Source organism: Vespa mandarinia, chromosome 4, assembly GCF_050613455.1.
Source record: "Vespa mandarinia isolate Hongniang chromosome 4, ASM5061345v1, whole genome shotgun sequence".
Classification (NCBI taxonomy): domain Eukaryota; kingdom Metazoa; phylum Arthropoda; class Insecta; order Hymenoptera; family Vespidae; genus Vespa; species Vespa mandarinia.
The window spans coordinates 174,279-197,500 of record NC_140813.1 but is presented as its reverse complement, the minus strand read 5'-3'; the positions used below and the strand labels follow the sequence as shown (position 1 = coordinate 197,500).

The 23,222-nt window shown below is 43.3% G+C and overlaps 1 protein-coding gene across 2 annotated transcripts in view; it reads left to right on the top strand.

The window, feature by feature from the left end:
* The window catches only part of LOC118447168 (RNA binding protein fox-1 homolog 2), an 80,418-nt gene that overhangs the window by 2,660 nt on the left and 54,536 nt on the right, over positions 1-23,222 (top strand). For both annotated transcript variants that reach the window (XM_085656625.1, XM_085656624.1), the window contains exon 2: positions 20,387-20,435. The gene's annotated coding sequence lies outside the window, so the exon portion shown is untranslated. The remainder of the gene's footprint in view (positions 1-20,386; positions 20,436-23,222) is intronic.

The following is a 23,222-nucleotide window of genomic DNA, read 5'->3' as shown; positions in this document are numbered from 1 at the left end:
CGCTCGACAAAAATATGTTTGACGTTCTTCCTTTTGTCCATTCTTTCCTTCCGTGTAAACATTAGAATTGTTAAAGGACGAATAGAGAACCGTAGGAGAAAGAGACGAAGGCGATCGGGACTTTAATGTTTGTTCGATGCAATATCGAATCGATGCGATGCTCGACGAGATACAGTCGAGAGTATTAAAAACCAGTTTCGATCTTTCCGAGCCGTGCTCGCATATTCGACGAAGCTTCGCGATCTTTCTTTACAAATTATATTCTCTCAAAGATTATACTTGTGTAAAAATGTCATTTTTATGGGCGCGCCTTTACTTCGTATAAAAGTCGCTTTTAGTTTTTTTTTTTTTTTTTTCAAATGTGCGCAGTTTCTTTTTTACAACTCGTTAAAATATAATACTAGCCGCTATCGATACTGTATATTAACAAACTATCCATCGGTCTGAAATAAGAGGATTTTAGAAATTTCACATCTTCCTCTGATTTGAAATTCTGCAGTAAATCGAGAGGTAACGCAAATAGGAAAGAAGCGAATGTGTTCTTTCGTGTTTGCGTACAAACCGTATTTATCAATAAAAATTGAATTCGCGCGAAAGAAAGTCCTTTTTAACTAGCTTTCACAAGTTTTTTTCTTCGTTCAGAGCGAGCGTAATTTCCATCACCTTGATTGTTTCTAAATGAACGAGGGTGAGAGAGGAGATGGTCGAGAAGAGGACGATCGATGAAACGAATAAAAAAAAGTTGATTATTCTGCTGAATGTTACTCGAGCGTTAAGGTGAGACAGAAAGATGGGTAGGGGGAGTCCTTCTTAATAGGCGAGAGAGAGAGAGAGAGAGAGAGAGAGAGAGAGAGAGAGAGAGAGAGAGAGCTGTCCATTATAGGAAATGTGAGATATTTTGTAGAAGGTCGAAGCGCGTAGCTGGCCGAGCGGTGCGTAACATCGCTTAATAAATCTCACTGGTTATTAGAAGTCCATTCAATTAATTCGTATCTCAACGGAAGCGAGGCTGTGGCAATGCAATTGGCGAGATCGATAGCCTGTGTGGCTCGCTAAAGACGTGCGCACGTACGTGTGCATTTACGTGTATAAGAGCCGTACCAAGGCTCGCACGCGTGTTAAAATACGGTCTGTGAAATTGCGTGCGGACGATTTCATTCGTTTTACGCGACAATCGCATATATAGGTATACATGATACGTACGCATATCCAAGGCCGACGGGTTTATCTTAGAACCTCATCGTATCCAATTCGAACGCGTATTTATATTTATAGCGGTTTACGACTCGTCGAAACGTGTGCCACAAAGTGCACGCGGATGCGTCGCTTTCGGCTCATTTTTTGCCTTTTAATGATCCTTTCTCATTTCACCTTACGCAATCAATTCTCGGATCGTAAAGAGTGTTTATATCGATGCAATAATGTTAATAAAAAAAAAAAAAAAAAAAAAAAATGAAAGAAATTTTTGCCGCTTTACCGATCGCACCTTATATTTGTTAAACGAGAATGAAGCGTTCTTAATATACGACGAATGAACATGAAAAATTTGCGCGGTTGGATTTCTATCGAAGCGGAATTTCCGATTGTCGTTTTTTTCTCGTACTTTCGATACGATATACACCTATCATCCATCCATCTATAACTATATACGCGGTTTATATCTATCGAATTCGCCATAGAACTTGGATGGATTTTGAGCTATGTGGCCGTAACCGAGGTAGATATTGTCGCTCGAGCGTGACATCGTCGATATATTTCGTAGCGCGAGTATTCGCAATCGAAGCGGTAAGAATCGCGGAAGCAGAATCGTCGGAAAATCGATCGATCGATCTCGCGAGCGTACACGGACGAACGGTCATCGGCAAGGACGACGGCGACGACGACGACGACGACGAAGACGGATACGATCGATCCGTCCTGTTCTCTCGTTACGAACTAGGTAAATATAACGGCGTTGGCATCGTGCGGAGAAGCGAGCATAAAAGGGTTGCGTCTTTCTCTCTCTCTCTCTCTCTCTCTCTCTCTCTCCCCTGTACCGGCCATTAACGGATCCGCCGCGGAAAGAATGCAATTACGTAAGAAGTGCGTTTAATCAATCGAACTTTAATGCCAATCGAAAAAGAGAAATCGATACTATCGTGTACTACCTGAGCCGATGCGACAAGAATTTCTACAGTGGACAAATTTTTGTTAGATTTGTCGGAGATTCATCGGAGGTTTCGCGTTTAAACAAAATGACGTTACGCTTATTAATTTGCTGCATCGAAGATAATGATGACGTCGCTTGAGAGAGTACGATTTAATTCCTGCAGAGTGAAAAATCAATTTACCAAGAGAGAATGAGAGAATGGGTCAGCGGGATAGGAAGAGGAGGAATTTTTCAAAGCGGAGCCTGATCGTCGGAGATCGCGGACAGCGCATTATTTGCCGCCGAGAGACTCTGGTAGAATTTCGGGCGAACGAGCCCGGCGCACCGGCCAAAACTGTGTTAATGCGCCGAGAGTTGCCGTATACGAGTTGCCCTATTATCCCCGCTATATTACCAACAATGCAATTAGAATTCGTACCTACATACCTACGGTACACGTACCGTACCGACCACGGGGCTTCGACCATGCGCTTCGTGACCGGTAAACCTCCCCCCACTCGGCACTTTTTATTCGACAGTAGGAAAAGGGACAAAAGGACTCTTTGCGATTCGATTAATGTTGACAATGGGACGGAGAAGAAGCGCGCCATGTTTTGCGAAGGAGAGAAGAGTACGAGAGGAGAGAAGATCTCGATTAGTCTAGACAAATATTATATCGTCCTAGAGTCGTGCTTTCTACGACGTGAAAGTTTCGTTAAACTCAATGAGACTCGTGTACAAATATATGGTACGAGACGATCGTGCGCCAGCCGTTTCGATACACTTCGAGCGAGCTCTGTTTTAAGGCCATTGAAAATTCGCCATTGATTGGAAAACGAGCTTCGTCGAATGGACGCGCGATGCTTGTGCAAGTCGCGAAAAAAAAGTGCAATCAACGGCCATCGAGTGGATTATTCATGATTTTATCGAGAAAAATGTAAAATTTGCGATAGTAAATGGGGAAATTATAAGAGCCATCGAAAAGGAGAAGAAGAATCGTTCCTGGCTTTATTTTATTTCGCTATTATCGCGAAGCATTTTTTTGCCTATTTTCTTCGGTCGCAATTCTAAATGCACGCGCTCCTCCTCACTGCTTCGTCGTTCCTAAGCGTAACAGAGCGCGAACGATGAGTCTCGTTCTTCGCGTTTTACGTCTTCTCGACGCCGGCCGCGTCGCGTCGCGTCGTTAAACTCTCGACGCCGCAATCGCCTCCTCGTCATAACCATAAACTATAGCGATAAGCGTTCGCGATCGTTAGCCGATTAATTTTCTCTTTCTTTTTCTTTTTTTTCTACCCTTTTCTCAAGACTCGGACAAAGCTACGTACGTTTCGACGAGTAGACGAGTTCTCGAAAGTAGACAGCGATGCCGTCTAGTCGCTCGTAAAGTTCATCTTCACTCGTTTGACCCCGATACGAACTCGAAGATTGGCTTCGTTATAATAGAGGCACGACGTTCGTGTTCATGATGGAAGGAATTCGTAGATACTCCTCGCTCTCCTTCCTACGTTTGTGTACGTAAACGATGTGTATGGTGTACTTAATTAAAGGTGGACGAGTGTGTTGGTACGCAATGTACTCAACCTTCTACGTATCGCGCGAGTGCTACCAAGAGTTTACAAGAGCGGCGTGTGCGCGCTCGCTTGTAAACTCTAAGAGAGAAGGCGTACGAAGACCAAACGAAAGTGTTCTCACATTTTTCGGAGAGGGTCTGTGCCAGACGCAAATCGGCTCGGGACGTTCTCGAGAACGTCGGATTCGCGTCACAAAAGGGAGGATCCTAATGCACAGGTGTCTGACGAAATGTAAATCTAATATTCCAGCGAAGTTCCCTTTATCGAGAGCAAACCTTTCTTAGCTCGTTTACCGCTTCGATTATCCTTAAATTCGGTCTTATCCTTCGATTATCCTTTAAATTGCGTCGTGATAGACGACGCAGGGAGAGGACAATTTTCGATCGATTATTCCTTCGATGCACATCGAAGACTTGACATAAATTTATACGAATTACGTAGACGTTAAAACTTTATACGGCGAAATGCGAATGCGTATGAGTATGGCGGCCTGGATGATTCGGACCGAGAGCTGTCTGGGAGGTCAAACAGAGAAGGGCTCTATTATCTCTAAACAGAGACGGCTCTGTATCTACGCACGTTTTCTTCGAGCAATCTCTCCTTTTCTCCAAGCTCGGTCGTCGCATTTACGACGAGTCAGCTCGATGACTTTTTAAATATCATTCTATATTATACTACTTATTATCTCCGTGGATCTATCTGTCAAGGTATCTATCGGCGCGATTGGAGAAGTTGCAGCGCTCATTGATTTATTTAAAATTCAATCGGCCAAGTTAGACAAGCAAAATTAGTTGGATCGGTCGACCGATCCAACTAATAACTACAAGGATAACAAGTAGATACTCCTGGGAGATTCGACTTTGGCCTATCGACCGAGTTTATCGGTAGTATTAGACGAAATAAGAATAAAACGATTAAAGGACAGCCTATCTTTTTCGCGCGGCTGATCGATCCTCGAGGAGGACGAGAAAATAAGAAACGTGGGGCGGGGCTGTTTCGGAGCGGTTCATTTGCGAAGCGCACTTTCTTTCTCTCTTCATTTCTCGTTCGAGGGATCCGTTTATGGGTGGTACGGCCAACCGAAAAATTTCCTTTTCATAGAGTGGAAGTCTCTCGCGTTGCAAAAGACATCCCGTGGGTCCATTAACCTTTCTCGATGCGATAGAAGAGGAGGAGTAGGAGGAAGAGGGAGAAAAAGGAAGATGGGGTAGAAATAGAGGGGTTGGAAAATAAACAGACGAGAGCTAGGAAAGCGTCCAGGGGTGGTGATGGCGTGTCTGGATATCGATCCTGACTTCCGGAACGTTACCACCGTGGCCTAGCTTTGTCGTTCTCGTTTGCCTGACCCTCTCTAACAACTCGGACTCGCTTTTCTTATTCGAGAAAGACGATTATAGGAGAGCATCATTCCCAAAAATGATCTCCTTCGTTCCCATCGTAATCGTTTATACGATTATTTCGTCGCGGATCTTCTCCTTCTACGGTATGTTAAGTCGCTTGCGTAGAATACCTTCCTTTTTCCTACTTTTTCGCATTAAAGAGAACGCGAAACGTAGTATAACGTCGTAGTATAACGTAGTAGCAAGAAAATGAAATATCCAGTTGGATTTAAGATGGCGATCCTTGCTAGTTTAATCTCTTCCTTCCGGAAATCGCAGCGAACGAAAGGAAGGACTAATTCTTATGTTACGGACTACTTGTATTCCCGTGTTTTCTTCCAAGTGCGTGAAAAAAGACCGTGCGAAAAAAGAGAAGGCGCGCACGTAAAACTCCTGCTCTCATTTCTTAAATAATTACGAGCACCGGTGGAACTCGAAGAATATTCTGGAAAAGTACTTTTTAGCTTTATTAACGTAACCAAGCGAATTTTCCGAGATGTAATAATACACCGTATAATCATAGATTGCACAAATTTTTTTTGTTCCTTCAAAAGAAAGTTTTTCTTTTCTTTTTTTTTTTTCTTTTTTGCTGAAATATTCAAGGTACCGAAATGCGTTCGATCGAAGAACGAGGAAAAATCGGGTAATACGATGTTAGAACGGAAGGTACCTTTGAAATGTGCGCAGCCATCATCATTGTCACCGCACTCGTAAATTCTAAGCGCCGATAAAGTATCGAAATCTGCAAGGCCATCTTCTTTTTCCCCTTTCTGCCCACATATCTCTGTTTCGCGAGCGCGAAGCTTGTAAAAGAATCGCTAATGGAAATCCATGAGAACGAGACGATAAACCTCCGACTATTATTTCCATCGATCTGGCGTTTTGCCAAAGGAGTATGTAGTTAAATATCTTGAGACGTCGTGCGCGTGCATACTGTACGCGCGATTAAGGGGAAAGGCAAACGAGTGCGCGAACGGAAGCCGGAAGTTTCGAGTATCTACTCGGGAGGAGGAATTTCGCGTCTTTACGAACGACGATCATCGTGCCGCTTTCGTTCGATTAGCGTCCAGAATGAACCTCTCCCCCTTCCCCTCCACTCTCCCGAGTATAACCGGCAGATCATTTCTAGCAGTCGTTGACTTTCTTAATGCCGATTGAGATTCCGCGATAAAAGTAGAATTTCCATTATATATATATATACACTTATCGGGAGAAATATTTTCGAATCGCGATCTCTTCTATCCTCTCTTGGGTAATATCTTATTATCTTCTTGGCGCTAATCTCAATGCGTTTCAACGGCAGACCGCTTTCCAATTTTTCTTCTCCCGAGTCGTACGAATAAAAAGACATTCAACCAATCTCCTTTCTCTATTTGCCCCTTGTCGGAGAAAAGATCGATTGATCGAAAAAACGAAGGTAAGAGTAAACTGGCGGCTTGGCTCTGCGCCACAAAACAAAAGTTTCGTCGGTCCTTATTTTTCCTCGAAAAAAGGAAAGATATACCAGGGCTAATTTCTTTTTCGCCTCCTTTCTAAGTTTTACTGGTACGTTGATCGGCGTGATCCGAATGAAAGACGATCCGTTCTCTCCGTTATCAATTTAAGGGAAATCAATAAGCAAATGCCTGTCTATGACCACGTTTATCATGGATCTCGAGGTATCGTCGAGATAGGCAATTAAAGAAAAATGGGAAAATCGATTAGCAGGAAAGTCTAGAGAGAGAGAGAGAGAGAAGCGAGTTTTCTCTTCCTCTTTCTTTTTCTCGAGTTGTCGGCGCACGACGACTGCAGGACAATCGTAGGTTAATTTCACGGTGCGACGAGCCGCATCTCATAGAAACGAAATCTGACCCAGTTAACTCGCTTCGCTATTACTAGTAGAGTCGGAAAGATGATGTGCTCCGCACTCGGAAGGACCGAGGAGAGAAAAAAGGTTCACGTACCAAAGTACAAAAGTAAAAGATAATATCGCGGGAAAATAAAGTATAGGCACAAGTACATATATCTTTCTTAATTATGTCTCGGCATAAAGAAAAGAGCGTCTCGTTTTTTCTCCTTTATGCGAAATCATAAATGCCGGTCGACTCGCGTCTTTCACGAAACTTCCTTCTCTCCGATAAATGTTTTTCAACGGGCACGCGACGTCGTTGAAAAGATGCGCTTGAATTTCACTTCTTTTCAGACGCCACCATTCTTCACTCATATTTTCGACGATTCGAAATATGCGATTTACATTAAAACGGCGGGACCTATTAAGTTTATTTCCATCCTGGACGACGAGTACAAAATATAGTCGAAGTTATTTTATCGAAGCCTAAATAAACAATTTTTCTCGTTGAACTCCGTTCCACGATGGAACGAAATATTTGTCTATGAAACGAAACAATTCGAGTAGACGAAATGTAAAATCAGCAAATAATTTCTATTTTGAAGGATTATATATCGCGTGTCTATGTATCGAGAAATAGAGAACGAGAGAGAGAGAGAGAGAGAGAGAGAGAGAGAGAGAGAGAGAGAGAGAAAGCAACGGCGATTCTTTGGTGAAAATTCCGGAAAAGTCGACGAGCAATTCCATTTGTACGCGCTAATCGCTATTTCAATTAACACGCGCACTCACATCGATTTTTCCTTGAATCATTTTGCATCGATATTTCCACAGCGCGTATCGTTGAAAATTATAACATTTTGTGACGCGTACCAAGGAGAAGCCATTCCAAGTTGGAACGTAAAGAAGGTCCGGCGCTTCTTTCCATCGTTGCGAAAACAATGTCGGTGATATCCATATCGGCGAAAGGAATCGAAAAATAAATATTAAATAATAAATAATAAATTCTATTCGATTATCGTTTTTCGATATCGCGTTATTTACGGTATCATCGCCGTTGGTTATCAGAATTGGATAAATATGATGTTATATCGACGTATACGTCTCCTATTTCGTTTTCATTACGCTCGACTATTTTTTGCTTCTTTCATTTCTCATATCCAATGATCGCGACTGACTGGTCGAACGCTCTTAAGACGTTTAACAGGTGGCAGATTATTCGAATCGAAATGGTGCAAATAGATAGAAAAAAGAAAAGAGAAGATTCGATGGCAAATTTTTATCTCTTTTCAATATCGAGTAGAAAGTATATAATATCGTTTGCATGGTAAAACTCATCACTTTCTTACGACAAGAGGATGCGATTATCGAGATATATCTTGTAAGGCCTCTCGAAAATCAACGATCCAACTGTGTAACTATACAGGTGTAATAGCATTGTTAAAAGTTTATCGACGACGGTACGAGTCCGCGACTCGTAAGCTGTGCCTAAAGAGGGATCGCTAATACGAACCGATATGAAGTTTTCTCGAATAACGGACGGGGGCATTTTTCGTTGCGACACGTCTGCGAGATCTAGTGTCGTTCGATCGTTTTACTTCATTTAATATAATTAACGCCATTTCAAGGAGTAAAACGTAGGAATTTGCATCGATTGTATCGAAAAATTAGCTGGCCATACGGTCGAGAAAAATTGTTGGCAGAAAAACGTGTTGCTAGAGCGAGGTGAGAGCGTACGAGAGCGAGCGAGAGACAGAAAAAGTGCCACGTATAACGAAATAACGGAATTTCGTGGCTAATGGACCGTCGGGATAACAAAGTTTTGACTTGATCGTATTACTCGCGGGCAACTCGTTACGTCCTATTTTTTCCGTACCAATGTCGTGCACATTGCGATACAACGCGTTTCATTCGGAATTCGTTTAATCGTTCGCGACATCCTTCTCCGTCTCTTTTGTTCTCGATCTCGTTCTCCTTTCAGCGATACATCGAATTTTACGCCTTTTTTTTTCATTCGACTCCGAACATCATCACCTCCCTATCCAGTAATGTACGTTCTCTGTTCCGAGAAGTAATTAGCAACGGAGCAATGTACTTCTTTTTATTTTTCTCTCTTCCCTTGTTCTTTCTCTTTCATCGCCTTTTCGGGGCTTGAAGTCAATCTCGTTAGAATACGCGAGCTTTGTCGCGTTCGAGTTTTTGCTAGTTCATGTAATTTCACTGTTGCATTCGACGAGGATGGTATATGGTCTGTCTCTTACCCGGTGTCGATCGGTAAATTATCAATCAAGTTGAAATTTGATTTTAAAAAACAATGCCAATAGTCAAAAATAATATCTTTCGAAGTCGATTCCATTAGCGAAACATTGTTCGTCATTAGCGAGTCACATGCAAACGAGAAAAGAGATATGAGAGGAGAAACATGGCAGCCGGCTTGGGGAGGGAGAGCAAATTTACCCGACCGTGGATGCAATTAGACTTGGAGATGAAGAAGAAGAAGAAAGAAAAGAGGGACGTGCGTTCGTAATCTCGAAAAATAAGTGAAAGCAAGTGCGATTTCTTCTTCCACCGACCGACTAAGTTGTATAAACGAGTGCGTCGAGGAAAAAACGAAGCGCGCGTTCGGCCGAAACAATGGCGGCGTGCTTACTTCTGAGGAAAGAATTGCGAATTGCGAAGAAAAAAAAAAGAATCCGCAACAGAGCTCGATGCTTTTCACAACGGTGGAAAAGTTGCGCTGGGTTGCGTCTGAGTTGCGCGCTCTGTGTAACGATTCTCGGATCAAAATGAAAGGGGTGGTACAAGAGGGAGGAAGAAAGCACGGAGTATGGGAGAGAGAGAGAGAGAGAGAGAGAGAGAGAGAGAGACGCGCGAGTGAGTTGCGATAAAAAGGAGCGTCTCTACAGTCGAAAGATACATTCGAGTTTTCCTCAATGACCGAGTCGTTGCGCCCCCACATCAAGTAGCGTCGTACTTTTTATTCCGTGCTCGATGCGTGTCTCCTTTGCGGGTTGGCGTTAGGGTTGTATCCAAAAGAGAGAGAGAGAGAGAGAGAGAGAGAGAGAGAGAGAGAGAGAGAGAAAGAACAAAGAAAAAGGAGACATGGCATAAAGCACTTGTCGTCGATTAAGCGAGAAACAAGGATCTAGTTTGGCAGCAATCCACTTTTAATCGATTATTTTCAACCGTTTGTCTTTTCTTATTCTTCGCCTTGAAATTTATCTGTCGTATATCGGACAAATGTCGATCTTTCAAATTGACATTTTGTTTATATTTAAAAAGAGAAAAAAGTCTGCGCGGCAGACGACTTCTCTTATCTTCCTTTTGTCATTTTCCCCCTATTTCGTCTCAACGACTCTCGAGTAAGGAGCATAACTCGAGTCGAAGAACGTGCCTGGTTATTCGAACACGCGTACGCGTATCGTCGATCGTCGAAAGGTCGGGACTTTTCGAGTTTCTCGTCGTCGGTCGCGTCTCCTTGGAATGTCAGCCGATCTCATCGACTCTTTTGTCGAACGAAAAGCGACAAAAACGTCTGTCAATCTTAAAAAACTTTTCTCTATCTTTCGAGTGTAGTTAAGTCTCGACTAACGAGTTATAAGTTATGCTCTACGTATAGCTCGCGAACAAAAGTTTTCGATGAAACGAGTCAAACTTCTCGGATCTCAACGTGTACTATTATTTTTTCCTTTTTCTTTTTTATCGAAAATAGGACCGATAGATCGCGTCGTTTAATAATAATCCGATTATATATGTATACGATTGTAATTACTTGAATTTTCAAGTCGATCGATCGAGGAAGGAAGGCTAGAGGAATTCGCATTATCGTTCTTTTCAAAGTTTTGCAAACATTTTTCTCGTGCGGTAGTCCCAATAGAATGACTCTCTCTCTCTCTCTCTCTCTCTCGCATGGCCAAGTTGAAATTAAATTCTAAACGGTAAACTTTTCAAGTTGCTTAAAGAAAAGATCGAAAGTAATATCGACATTGCGCTCTCTTAGTCTCGTCTTTCGTTTTGTTTTTGTCATTGTGGAAATCGCGCAATCGTTTGAAATATTATGTTTTAATATTCGAGCTTAAGACTGACCTACCGGCAAAATGATCGTGTGCGAAATTCTTTGTGGTAAAAAATTCCGAAGAAAAAAGTCATTAAATTTGTAATCTTATTCGAATAAAACGTGCGAATCTTTGTACGTATTCGCGGATTTAATAGGAAACGACCGATCTTTATATCCTATCGAATAGCAATAGCGCTGACATACGATTCGGTCTCGTGTAATCTAAAGTAATTCGATCTATTGGATCGGTCGTCTTTGCCTCTGTAAGTAGCACCCCGGTAATAGTCGAACGGAGAGAGTACAACTAATTACCTAATTGCTAATTGCCAAGGTACCGAGCAAACGAGCAAGCACCTTAAACAAATACGCCAGTATATAGATCTTTCTCTCTCTCTCTCTCTGTCTCTGTCACTGGATATATGTACGTACGAACTTACGTCGCTCGTGCGCGTGCGTACGCACCCATGTTTACGGATGTATACATTGTAGAGCAAATAATACCATTGCCTAGAGATATGCTGCTTTGCATCTTTGGCAACGTCTATAATCTTTTCAATACCGCGAATCGAGGACACGAATACGAGGTATTTTTGGCATCCGCAATTTCCATTGCAAATTTCGAATAGATGATAAACTTGATTCGACGTTAAAACAAAGTGCAAGATTCTTTGTAATTATTTTTTGGCGAATTAATTACATATGTATGTACGCTAAAAATGAAAGTCCCGTTGAATATCGTATTCATGGCAATCTCGAGGGACCAAGAAACAGCGCGAAATTGGGTCGATTTATGTGCTCTCAGGTATGTGCTCTTGAATTTATTTTTTTTATTATAGGCGCATCCTTTGTTCGTTTTAATTGAGAACGCTTTGATCGAAGACCTTTAATGACTATGTTTCGACCATCTCGCTGTATGGTTTCGTTTCTACGAATTCGCAAAAGTGACATATTAATAATAGCGACGTTCAAAGGCGTCGTCAAAGAGAGGTAGAGGAAGAGAGAGAGAGAGAGAGAGAGAGAGAGAGAGAGAGAGAGAGAGAGAGATACTAAAAGGCAACGTTTTCGTACATAGTAGATCGTACGCATACGCGTTCTGCATGTGTTGTATAGATGCGAAGGAAGAGGAAGTCGGTCGCGCGAACTCTCAATTCCATGCGTGTTTTAGACTCGGACGGAGAACGGCCGTGAGCTTCGACCGCAAGCTCCTTTGATCTGCGCCATTATGCAGCGAAGCAGCTCTTCGGTACTTGCGCGCGCGCAAGTACATCTTTTGCGAGTTCGCAGGAAAACCGCAGAAAGCAATTTCGGCTGATAACTTTTTCGATTAGATCTAGCCTCGAGATAGAACCTATTAGTTAAAGAGCGAGTCACCAGGATGAGATATCTTCTGTATTATGTAATCTCTATTTATAATCAATAACAACTTGGAGTTTACGAGAGGGACGGTATTTTTCTTTTTTTCTCTTTTTCTTTTTTTTTCTCTAGAGATGTTGAATTTTCCTTGGAAAAACGTCTCTTACTTGGAGAAAATCGAAAGAGGATCAAATTTTATTCGACGAAAATCATTTGATAGTTGTTCCTTTTCCTACGGTAAACCGTAGGTAGGTAAGCCGTACGTCGCACTTGTACATATCTAGGTAGGCGTGCCGTCGTAGCAGGTCCCGAATCGAACTAGCAAACGAGTTCTTTGAAAGTTTCATGTCCCAGGTGATTCTCCGGGCGCCTAGAGACGTCATTACTTTCGCATTTCGTACTAGTATTTCGACCGACCGCGTTACCTCGACCTCCTCTTTTCCTTTAGCTACCGCTAAACGAAAATACGAACGAAATAGGCGCGCGCATCGATAAACGCTCCTCCGACAATAAACAGACAACTGCTGAGAGACTAACTTTACATTATTTATTTCCGGATATCAGGTGTTTTTCTTTTGAGAGAAATTAGTTTTCTAGAGTAGAAATTATAGGAAGTCAGTCGATAAGCGATCGATAATCGCGACAAGTTCGGAACGATGAAAGTAGGACCGGTCCGATTTGGTTTTCTTTCTTTTTCTTTCCTTTTCTTCCACCACCGTCATTACCCCTTCCTTCCATAACCGAAGGACATTCCTTCTCAAATTTATCCATATCTTTCCCTCCTGTCTATCTTTTTCTCTTCTCTAGGCACAAATAAGCGACGGCTTTTTAAGCATTCTTTCGAGTCGGGTTTTCGTCCCTCTTTCTTTCTCATCCAATTAGCCGATACGACAATACAGTCGGACGCGCAGGCAGACCATTATATTCAGCGAGTCTGAAGTGGCAAGTTTGCGCGAATTGTTGTCATTGGTAGCTGGTAGAAACGTCATTAGGGATCTCCATAGAGATAGAATTACACGTCTGCTTGGCTGATAATTGGAAAGCTTGCGAAACGACCAAACAATAGAAATTACGTTTCTCAATTTTGTGCCATCGACGAAGCTTCGATCGTGCACCATTATTATTTTCCCCAAGCTCGTGATTTAAAAAACAAATATTCCTTTTCCTTCCTCCCTGAGATCAGAAGTTCAGAAGAGAATCGCCGATAGGTCGTCGATAGGAAAAACAACGATAATGATCGTCGAATAGATCGGTTATTTGTTTTCTCTTTCTCTCCTTCTCTCCGGTTTCGTCCTCTCGACCTTATCGATCGAATCGTACACACATATGTACATACGCGTCCTGCAACTAGAGCAAATCATCCGTTGTATTCGATTCTATTCTATTCGTGGGAAAAGCGGTAAGAATTGAAAGAGAAGAGTTAATTATCGTCGAGACATAATAGAGACCGGTTCGACATAATTTCTCCTGATAAGCGAGAGAGAGAGAGAGAGAGAGAGAGAGAGAGAGAGAGAGCGCACGCGCACGCGTGGCTTTCGATGGTCCGCTGAGCTATTTCGAAGGCGCATACACACTCTCTGGTCTGGTTATTAACGTGAATTGGCAATTTAGATCGCACGATTGCCGATACGAACCAGCGTCCACGAATGCCCCGAGAAATGGCTCTTCGTACGCTGTATGTACAGCGCATGCATACTGGCGCGTTATACGACGCGACAAATGGGCGTCGTTACGAACAGCGTTAACGAACAGAGGGCCCAGCCTGACCCTAACAACGGCAACTCTGCTGCGCTACTCCTTGTCACGGCTTCGGCAAATTTATATTTCTGCTTGTTTTTCCGCTTAATGAAAAATACTTCGACTATAACGCCACACGAGTTTTCCCTCTTTGAGGAATTTGAAAAACTATCATTTCGTTAGTTCTTCTTACGAAGAGAATTATTAAGTTTATTCGAAATTTTTAACGAAAAATGAGGAACGAATCGAAGCGAAACGTGTGGTGTCATTTGACAATCAGTTGACACGACGAAACTGCCGATTGTTCTCTCGCTTAAAACAATGGCCTTATCGGAGGCGTATTTTCTCGATTATAGCGAGAACGCGCGCTTCCTCGAATTTTGGATAATTCGGCGCGTACGCTCAATGTGTACTCTCTACGTGTACGCTCTAACGTGTACGTTCTACGTGTACGTTCGACGATATTTAACGCTCGTGCCATCGTGTTTCGGTATCGCGTAGCAGAGACGCTCAACCTCAAAATCAGTTTACTCGCCAGCTGTGCCGCATCATTACCGTTACCTCTGCGGCAACAGTAGTGTACATTCTCCGTCCACCCATCGAATCATCTTCGAAAAGTCCCCGACGATACTACCGTGTACGTCCTTTCGGAAGTTTATCATTATTGTGTGCCCGCCTATCCCCCCTAAATAGAGATCTAGCAGCACCTATCTAACGACGTTAATCCACACGTACCACAAATGGATTAACGAAAGGATAAGTGTTCTCGACGATAGGACGCGCCACGTTTCGACACGTTTTCTCCTCTTTTTTCATCCTCATAAAAAACGCAATTTCTTCCTTTTCACCGGTCGATTTATAAAAACTCGACGGAGAAAGGTGGAGTCGGATATCGGCGGATAGCGCAAAGAAGGTGTGCAAAACCAAAGGACCTCGTCGGACGATAAAGGAAAAGTTAAAGAAGGAAAGAAGTTTTGTACAAAGCTTTGTTCGTCCTGACGGATAGAACGGATTAAAGGGATTCGTTCGTCCACTCGTCCATCTCTCTAATTCTAATTTCCTAACCCGAATTGTTGTTCCTGGTTACACCGAATGCGACGACGGATTCCGTTTCTAGCCGTTGGAGACGGAGGAGAAAGAGCGAAAGAGGGTGGGTGAGCAAATGGAACAAGCTTTTATACGGCGATACATACCCAGACAAACGCGCGCGCGCGCGCAAACATCGTTTCATTCTCCATTTTGGCTCGATGCACACACCGATGGCACCGAAGCCGTGACGCTTTTATCTGCAAAATCCAAAAAAGGCCGAAACACGACGATGCAGCTAACGGAATGTATCGAGAAGAGATAGACGGATAGATAGATAGAGAAAGGCCTTCATCGTGCACATGCAGGAGCAAACTTGACCCTTTGCAGCGCTTTGGATTCGTGGATGGGGATGGTTTAACCCATGGTTGAACCGCAGACCAAGGATGCTTTTATCTTTTTTTAGCCGGATCATCAGGTCGACGGTCTAATGTCACGCGAGATGAAAAAGCTGGATCGTCGCATTGATTTCGTTTATCCTCTCCTCTCGATCGTCCCCCTACTCGTCACAAGTTAAAAGTATTAATATCCGTCACTAAAATGTATTTTCAATCGCCAACTTGCAAGGATATGGAAGTAAAATGGGGAAATGGGATGTTGTTCGCGTCGACATAGCGGAGAATCGTCGAAGCGATTCATAATTAGCCGTAGCTGGACGTTGACTGCCAGCGCTAACGGGTTTTCATTAATTTCATTACTCCTCTTCGAGTAGATCGTGTTTGCAATTATTTCGAGTAGTGTCACGGCCTAGCAAAGAGGTCGGTCTAGGCAATAAAAAGAAGCGGCATAACGCACAAAGGAAGGATAATCGAACGAGGAAGGCAAGAGAGAGGAAGGAGAAGAGGAAAATTGTCGTCCAACGATACGTTCGAGAAATCTAATTATAATTAATTACGTAGCCATGCTGTCACGTCCAAAGAAATTAATTAGAAATGATGAGGAGCGGGCGGTGAACGTCCCATCTTAGCCGTGGTGTATTCAACGGGGAAATAAAGAAAATGGCGAAAAGGGAGAGGTAAGGTAAGGCAATCGGTTGGAAAATGAGGTGAAAAGTAGTAGCGCTGATCGCGAGATTAAAGGGATTACGGCGTTGGAGGGACGACTGTTCTTTTGAGATGGGGGAGAGAGAGAGAAAAGGTGGGGGCGGGGACGGCAGCGGCCTATAGTCCGATATTGATTTAGCGCGATTTCGAACGAGCGTAATCTTCTTATCGGACGGCGCTCGATGTTTTATATCCCTCGTGCAATTTGTCCGCGAAAGCGGCTTGGATGGCAAAGATAACGAAGCTCCGATCGATGGGCATATAACGGGTGTTACGGCGAGTACGGCGAGACTAGTCGACGGATCTCCTAGGAATAACGAGGAGGAGAGATAATCGACTATTCTGATCTGCGTTAAGATCGCAACTTTGTAGAAATTTCAACTTGGTCACACCCTATAGATACGCGTATAGATTGACGAAAGGATCGCTTACAAGCCAAGTACCATCCTCCTCGTATTTTCAACTATCTATTTGTTTTCTCCCGCTTCTAGCGTCGTTTATCTTCTTACGTGGTCGTCGTCGCGTCGCGACGGGTTATCCGGTTCTTGTGGAGGCGCGCGTGCGCATCTTTCTCTTCGTTCGACGATCCCGCCGGTTCGTCCATCGTACTCGGCGCATACCATCGCACTCCACTCATACCCTTCCCTCCTCCTATCGAAAGATCTACGCACGTATTCGAATGCAGATTAGCGTACTTATACGCCTATCTGGGTATCGCCCTCTTCTCCTCGATACCCGCGCGGGTCTACTTACTTCACGTCTACCTTACGCGCAATCGATTCGTACGGGCTCATCGTTCCGTATCACCAAGTTGTGCTCTGGTTCTTTCAATTCTTAAAGATTTTTCAACTCAAAAGTCGAGATCGGACTTGAAGATGGGCTAAGAAGCTCGTTCCAGAAGAACAAATGGACGCAAGAAAACGGATCTCTCTCTCGAGTACTCGAAAAGATACATCGACCAAGTTCTTTCTCCTTTTCGGCCCTTAAGATATCGAAGAACTTTTTCGCGAGAAGACGCCTCTTCGCTCTTAAACCCGTTGAAAAAACTCGTACGACCTGACGATTTTTTACTTTTTTCCTCTTTCACTACTCTCTGTTCTACTACGTCCGAGAAGTTTAATGGTTATTGCAAGAAGCAAGAGCACGTACGTATTTGCTAATTTTTGTGGGGAAAAAGCGCGATCGAATAATATTCAATCGAATAATATATAATATATCAAGGTAAAAAGAACGTTCGTGCCTTTTACATTCTTCAACGTTACTCGAGATTTACACGATCGTCTCGGAAAGAACATTTTTGTTCGGTATCGCGAAAACAATGGAATAAGTCTTTCTTTGGCTCTTCCCAGTAGTCTTCTCCTGCGACGCGCGAATTAGTACGCGCGACATTTCGTAAAGGCTCAGTTTTCTCGTCGTTTCGTGACGTTTTTCTCCCACCGGGAATCCCTCTCGAATTTATATCCCCTCCATACTCGACGTTTAATCCCACCTTGTCGAAAGCGGAAGAGGAAGAAAGAGAAGGGCGAAGCGGCTCGCGTCGAGCGGCATTTCGATAAAGTCTACTAGAGGTGCTTTCGCTCTAGACGAGAAGAAACGATTTTGCGGTGCGCGCGAACGAGCATCGCGAAAGGGTCGAAGGAAGACAAAGTTCGCTTCCTTCGCTTTTTCTTTTGATTTCGCTCGGTTTCTACCTCGCTTTAGCTCTTACTCGCGTTGCTTTATTATATAGAGACAACGAGTCTCCGAGTTCTTTTCGTCTCGCGAGATCGGCCCAAAAGGATTGAAATCTCGGAATGTTCTTTTCGCGTAGGAGGGAGGGATCTGCCTCGACCAAGATGTTCTTGGAAAAGAGACAAGAGAAAGGGCTGAAAATAGGAGGAGGATGGCTCCTTCGTTATTTATTTCTCGGCTCGGTCGTATTTCCCGGTTTACGGATTTTTCTCCGAGAAATCCAGTATCGCGTGCTCTCTCTCTCTCTCTCTCTCTCTCTCTCTCTCTCTCTCTCTGGAGGAGGAGGAGGAGGAAGAGAAAATATCTCGGCGGTGTCTTTCCTCGAAAACGCAAGCCGCACTCTTCTTCCGTTCGCCGTTGAACGGCACCCTGGAATACTTTGATGGAGAAGAAAGAGAAACGACGATATTCCTTCTCACGGGTAAATTACGCGAATGCGATAAGTAACGCACTACCGACGTCGCTACCGAGAGGCTCGTTTGAAAAAGTTTTATCTTTCCGCACCGATTATTTTGCGATTATTTTCACGCTCGAAGGATCCGAGAGCTGACGATATTTTCGTCCTTTCGATCGTGCTCCTACGAAAAGTTTGTAAAATATTTTTTATAGGGAAATAGGAATCCTCTCGTTTATCCTCCTTTGTTTATCCAAGGCTATCCTGGTCAAGGAGACCCCATCATGGGGTCGTTGGCGTGTAAAGTGAGCGTTCTTGCTCCTGCTACCTGTCTTCGCCTTTATTATTTAAGGTATAAACCGCCGCGACGAAGAGCACGATCGCGTGTCCCGCTTGGCTAATCGCTCTCTCTCTCTCTCTCTCTCTCTTCCCCTCCCTCCTCTATTTTTTCCTCTTGAAGCTTTCGCTTGGGGCTCCTCTGGAATAACAATTATATAATAATTAGAGACTTGCGGTTGAAAACATGTAATCGGTATTTTCGCGGTTTACGAAAGAATTTATTCGTCGGTTGCGCGTATCTGGTTCTCCCGCGGGATTGGTTGTCCGTATTATATTTTTTGTTTTTTTTTCCACGTTAATCACCGGAAAAAGAGTATTAAGCTTACCAGCATTCGCATCATTTTAGCCGACCAAATTGGAGCTTCATCGCTCCGACGTCTCACGCATTGTTTACTCGATAAATGCAATTTCGTCGGTAAAAGTTATTCCTGGACGTTTTTAAAAACTTGACGATACTTGTCCGATAGAAGGCAGAGAGAGAGAGAGAGAGAGAGAGACGAGGTCGCTCGCCAAAGCTCTCCTTGGATTTCGCGTTCGCGATGAAAGATGTAATTCTTTTCGAACAATTTCCGTAGGATTCGTAGCAAAGGTAACTCTCTCCTTGGTTTAATTTTGCTTTGGGAACTTCCTATAGAAGTGTAGAAGCAGAATCTGATGATTTATACGTCCTTTGCTCGTGCAATTTTACTCAAAAGTTAACGGAGAAAATCGAAGGAGCGGAAATATAATCTCGCGATTAGAATCGGGAGACTCTAAGGGAAGACTCGAAAAGGAGAAAGGAGCTTTTACTAGGATCACGATCTCTGCTCTACTTTTCGCAGAGTCTTGCACGTTTAAAAAGGAATTAAAGTGGAAGCAATGACCCGACTCGATCGAGTTGACTCGCCATCGAGACAGATTATAGAGCGTTTTTCTCGTATGGCGAGGAGAATAAGAAGTTCGTCTCAACGATAACATCGATACGTTTCCGTATATATTTCCTTCCAGTAAAGTACACTACTGCACGTATGTAGACGCTGTAGAAAGCAAAAGGCGCCAATATATTTGCGCTTTTTACTCGCGCAAATATTACCCGAACGTTTTTCAACGAATGTAATACCGGAATGGTAAATAATATGTACGAAAGAATCACAAGCTACATATTGGGCCATTCCTGCTCGCGTTTTACGCTTTTAGCCCCACTTTTTTGAAAAGTCCTTGGGAAATTTCGCACGCTGCTATGGACATAATAAATTCTCGCGTTAAGTGCGCGTTTTCGAATACTACGTAAAAATTGCGATCCTACGTAAAAGGTAAAAGCGAAAATGGAGAAATCGAGCGAAAGAGAGATCCTCGGGATACACTTTAAATCGAACGATAGGGGTCCGATCGATGATAGGTTTGCGGGTGACTATATTATGAGAGAGAGAGAGAGAGAGAGGGAGATGAAAAGGGGAGGATCAAACGGAGAGGATGGTAGGACAATGAAAGCTCGCCGAGCGATCGCGAAAGAACGATAAGGATGCATCCGGTTATCGCTTCCGGTCGATCGAGCGGCTTATCGAAAGCGGCTCCTCGTCGCCTCTGCCGTCGGCGTTGATCGAAACGACGAACAACCAGGACAAAAGCTGAAACGAATCGATTTTTTTTCCTCTCCTTCCTCTCCTTCCTATGCGAATTATTTGGTAATTCTTAACGACGCTTGGATCGCGAGTCGTCGAAGATAGATAAAGTATAAAAAGATCATATTTTATTTTTCAGGTTTATCCACCAGCGCGTCAACACGCCTCACCGGATACCGCTGCTCGTCGTGAGTAATTTTACATTAATCCCATATTCCGTGGAGATCGTATGTACGTTCAGGAGAAAATATGTTGGCGCGCGCGCGCGCGCGCGAGCTGGAGTCGATCGCGTATCGATCGCGCGGCCGATACCAGAAAAATAAAAAGATTAGTCTCTCTTTCGCTTCGAAATAAAATGAACCTCAAACTCCATTAAATGGATTTCGATGCATCGGGGAACATTGACGAGGACGAATCAACGAGTAGAAATTCGAGTTTGCCGAGTTTCTCTCGAGGAGGCTAAAAGGATGAGAGTGTAATCGAGAAGGAAAAAGGTAAAAGAGTAGGAAGGTAGCGAGGTAGCATCTGTAAGAAGCATCGAATCCAGAACGACTGCAATGGAAGACTCGATCCTCTTACGTTTCCCGCTAGGGAAAGTATTACCGAAAAATAATGCTCTTCTCTGGATCCTTTAAAAACTTGGCAAGAAGTAGTTTCATCTATCAAACGAGGACCGAAAATTTCCCATGGAAACAGAGTGGTCGTTCGATTATTCTCATCGAAAAAGCCGCGCCTGAGTCGTAATCTCGCTTCTCGCGGAATATTAACATTTTCGGAATATTTTTCGGACCGCCAAGGAACGCCTTCGTATCGATCCTCCTGCACGAGGCCGCGATTTAATTTAATGAAATTAGCAGCGCCGCGGCCGGAAAGATACTTACGCGGAAGCCACACTTTCATTTCATTCATTTCGAAGAAACGTCTTCGGAGAGTCCAAAGAGAGCGGCCAAAAGAGGAAAAAAAGAGAGAGAAAGAAAGAGCTTCGATTTGTAAGAGAAGACACAAGTTTCGTGAGTTTTCTTGAATTTTTCCTATCTCCGATATAAACCGGACGATAATGCGTTGATATTTTACGACGTCATGCATAATTCATCCCACGGTTTTTACCGCAGACATTCGAGCCGAGCGGCTCGAATACCGATATACGTAGGTATAGGCGATATATACATATGTATATGCACGTAGCGTACCTATATACGCGTGTCTTATTTAGTACGGACTTTACGCATTATTCTCAATTCCGTATATAGCTAAGGAGTTCTCCTGTATCACCGATGTACCACCTAATATCGCACGAGAATTCGTTTGTCTCCTCTTTCGAGAGAAGACAAACGCATTTCTGTTTTATTTCTTTCCATATTCTTCTGCTTATCGCTTGTCGTTTGAAGTTTGAAGTTTAAAGTTTTTCCAGAGCCTGCTCGGTTAGGTTACGCGTATGTACCTGTCCTGCGCATGTATGACGCGCTATTCCATGGTTAAAGATTTCCTCAGAGAAAATCGTGCTATTGAATTAGAATCGTGGATATGCGGCGGGATATATCCGGTGCGAAAGGGCGAAAATAAAGAGTCTGGAAGAACTCGAGTGGGAGAGAAAGAGAGAATAAACCCCTGGGAAATGCATTGAGAACTCGCTGAAAAATCTTCTCTTCTCTTCTCTTCTCTACTCTTTTAACGCAAACGACAGAATTAATAACGTGGGATGTTTCAATGATCCCCGCAAGAACCCGAACGGAAGTGAACGGATGAAATGGAATCATAATAACATTTTCCCTTTTGCCCATCGAACGATTCGCGATATTTCTTTCGAATTGAAACGGAATCCCTCTGCGAAGTATGGCGAAAATATGTCGTGAAAAGATCGAGTTTCGCGAGGAAGAAACTGAATTAATACGGTGCGATTAGAAAAGATAGACGTCATTCTTTTTAGGCGTTCGTCGATTGATAAATTCGTCGTTCCGCTCGAAGCTCGAACGTAAAGAGAAGCGTCGAAAAATCGGCAAAACTGGGTCCAGGTACAATGAACTTTTATTCTATACTTACATTTGCATGGCGTTTTCATGCAAGAATTTATGCGGTAGCCGCGAAAACGCAAGTGCCGTAACGAAGGAATTTAATGAAAAAGAAAAAAATGCTTGGTGGTTTTCTATTGCTGCGCAATGCTCTTTCTCTCTCTCTCTCTCTCTCTCTCTCTCTCTCTCTCCTCTCCTCTCCCACTCCCCATCCCCCGGCGCCAGCCTGCCGAAACACTCGCTACGCGATATGACGGTTTTATTTATTCAAAGGGAAAATAATGAGAATAACTTTCGTTTCTCTCCGTGCAACATATTCGCGTAACGCACTCGTATTCGTGCACGTTTGATCGTAAATTTGCAGCGCGCTCGAGGCCAATCCAATTTCAAAGTTGTAATGTGCGATCAAGTCTAGCGCGATTTATTCGACGATACCGATAAAAGTCCGAATAAACATTATTATTTTGGACGAATAAGCGCTCACCGGCCATGGTTCTACTTAAAAGTGATTGAATATTTTACGATATTAATTCGATACTTGATTTGACGACGTTTCCGTTGAATTTTCTTTTCTTTCTTTTTTTCGAGACGAAGCTAGCAGCGACATCGATCGACGAAGCAGATAAATCTATTATGCCGTAGGTAGAATTATCGACGTCGATTCTCTTCGTAAGGAGAAAACTTGCAATCGCGAGATGCCAGCACCGTCGGACGTTCTACGAAGCGCGCCTAAAAAATACGTTCGAAAGTGATTCGTAGGACCGTTTTCTAGCGCCATGCGTTCGTCTCGTCGTATCATCGATGCTCGCAGCAGAAAATTCATCGAAGAGAACCTTCGAAGAGTACATTTGCGTAATATAAGAATCAACTTTTGCCTCAACTATGAATGGGAGCAGCTAAATTGGGAAATATGGGTAGGTTTGTTTCATCTACTTGAAAGAAAGAAACGTCCCGATCGTCATTTCG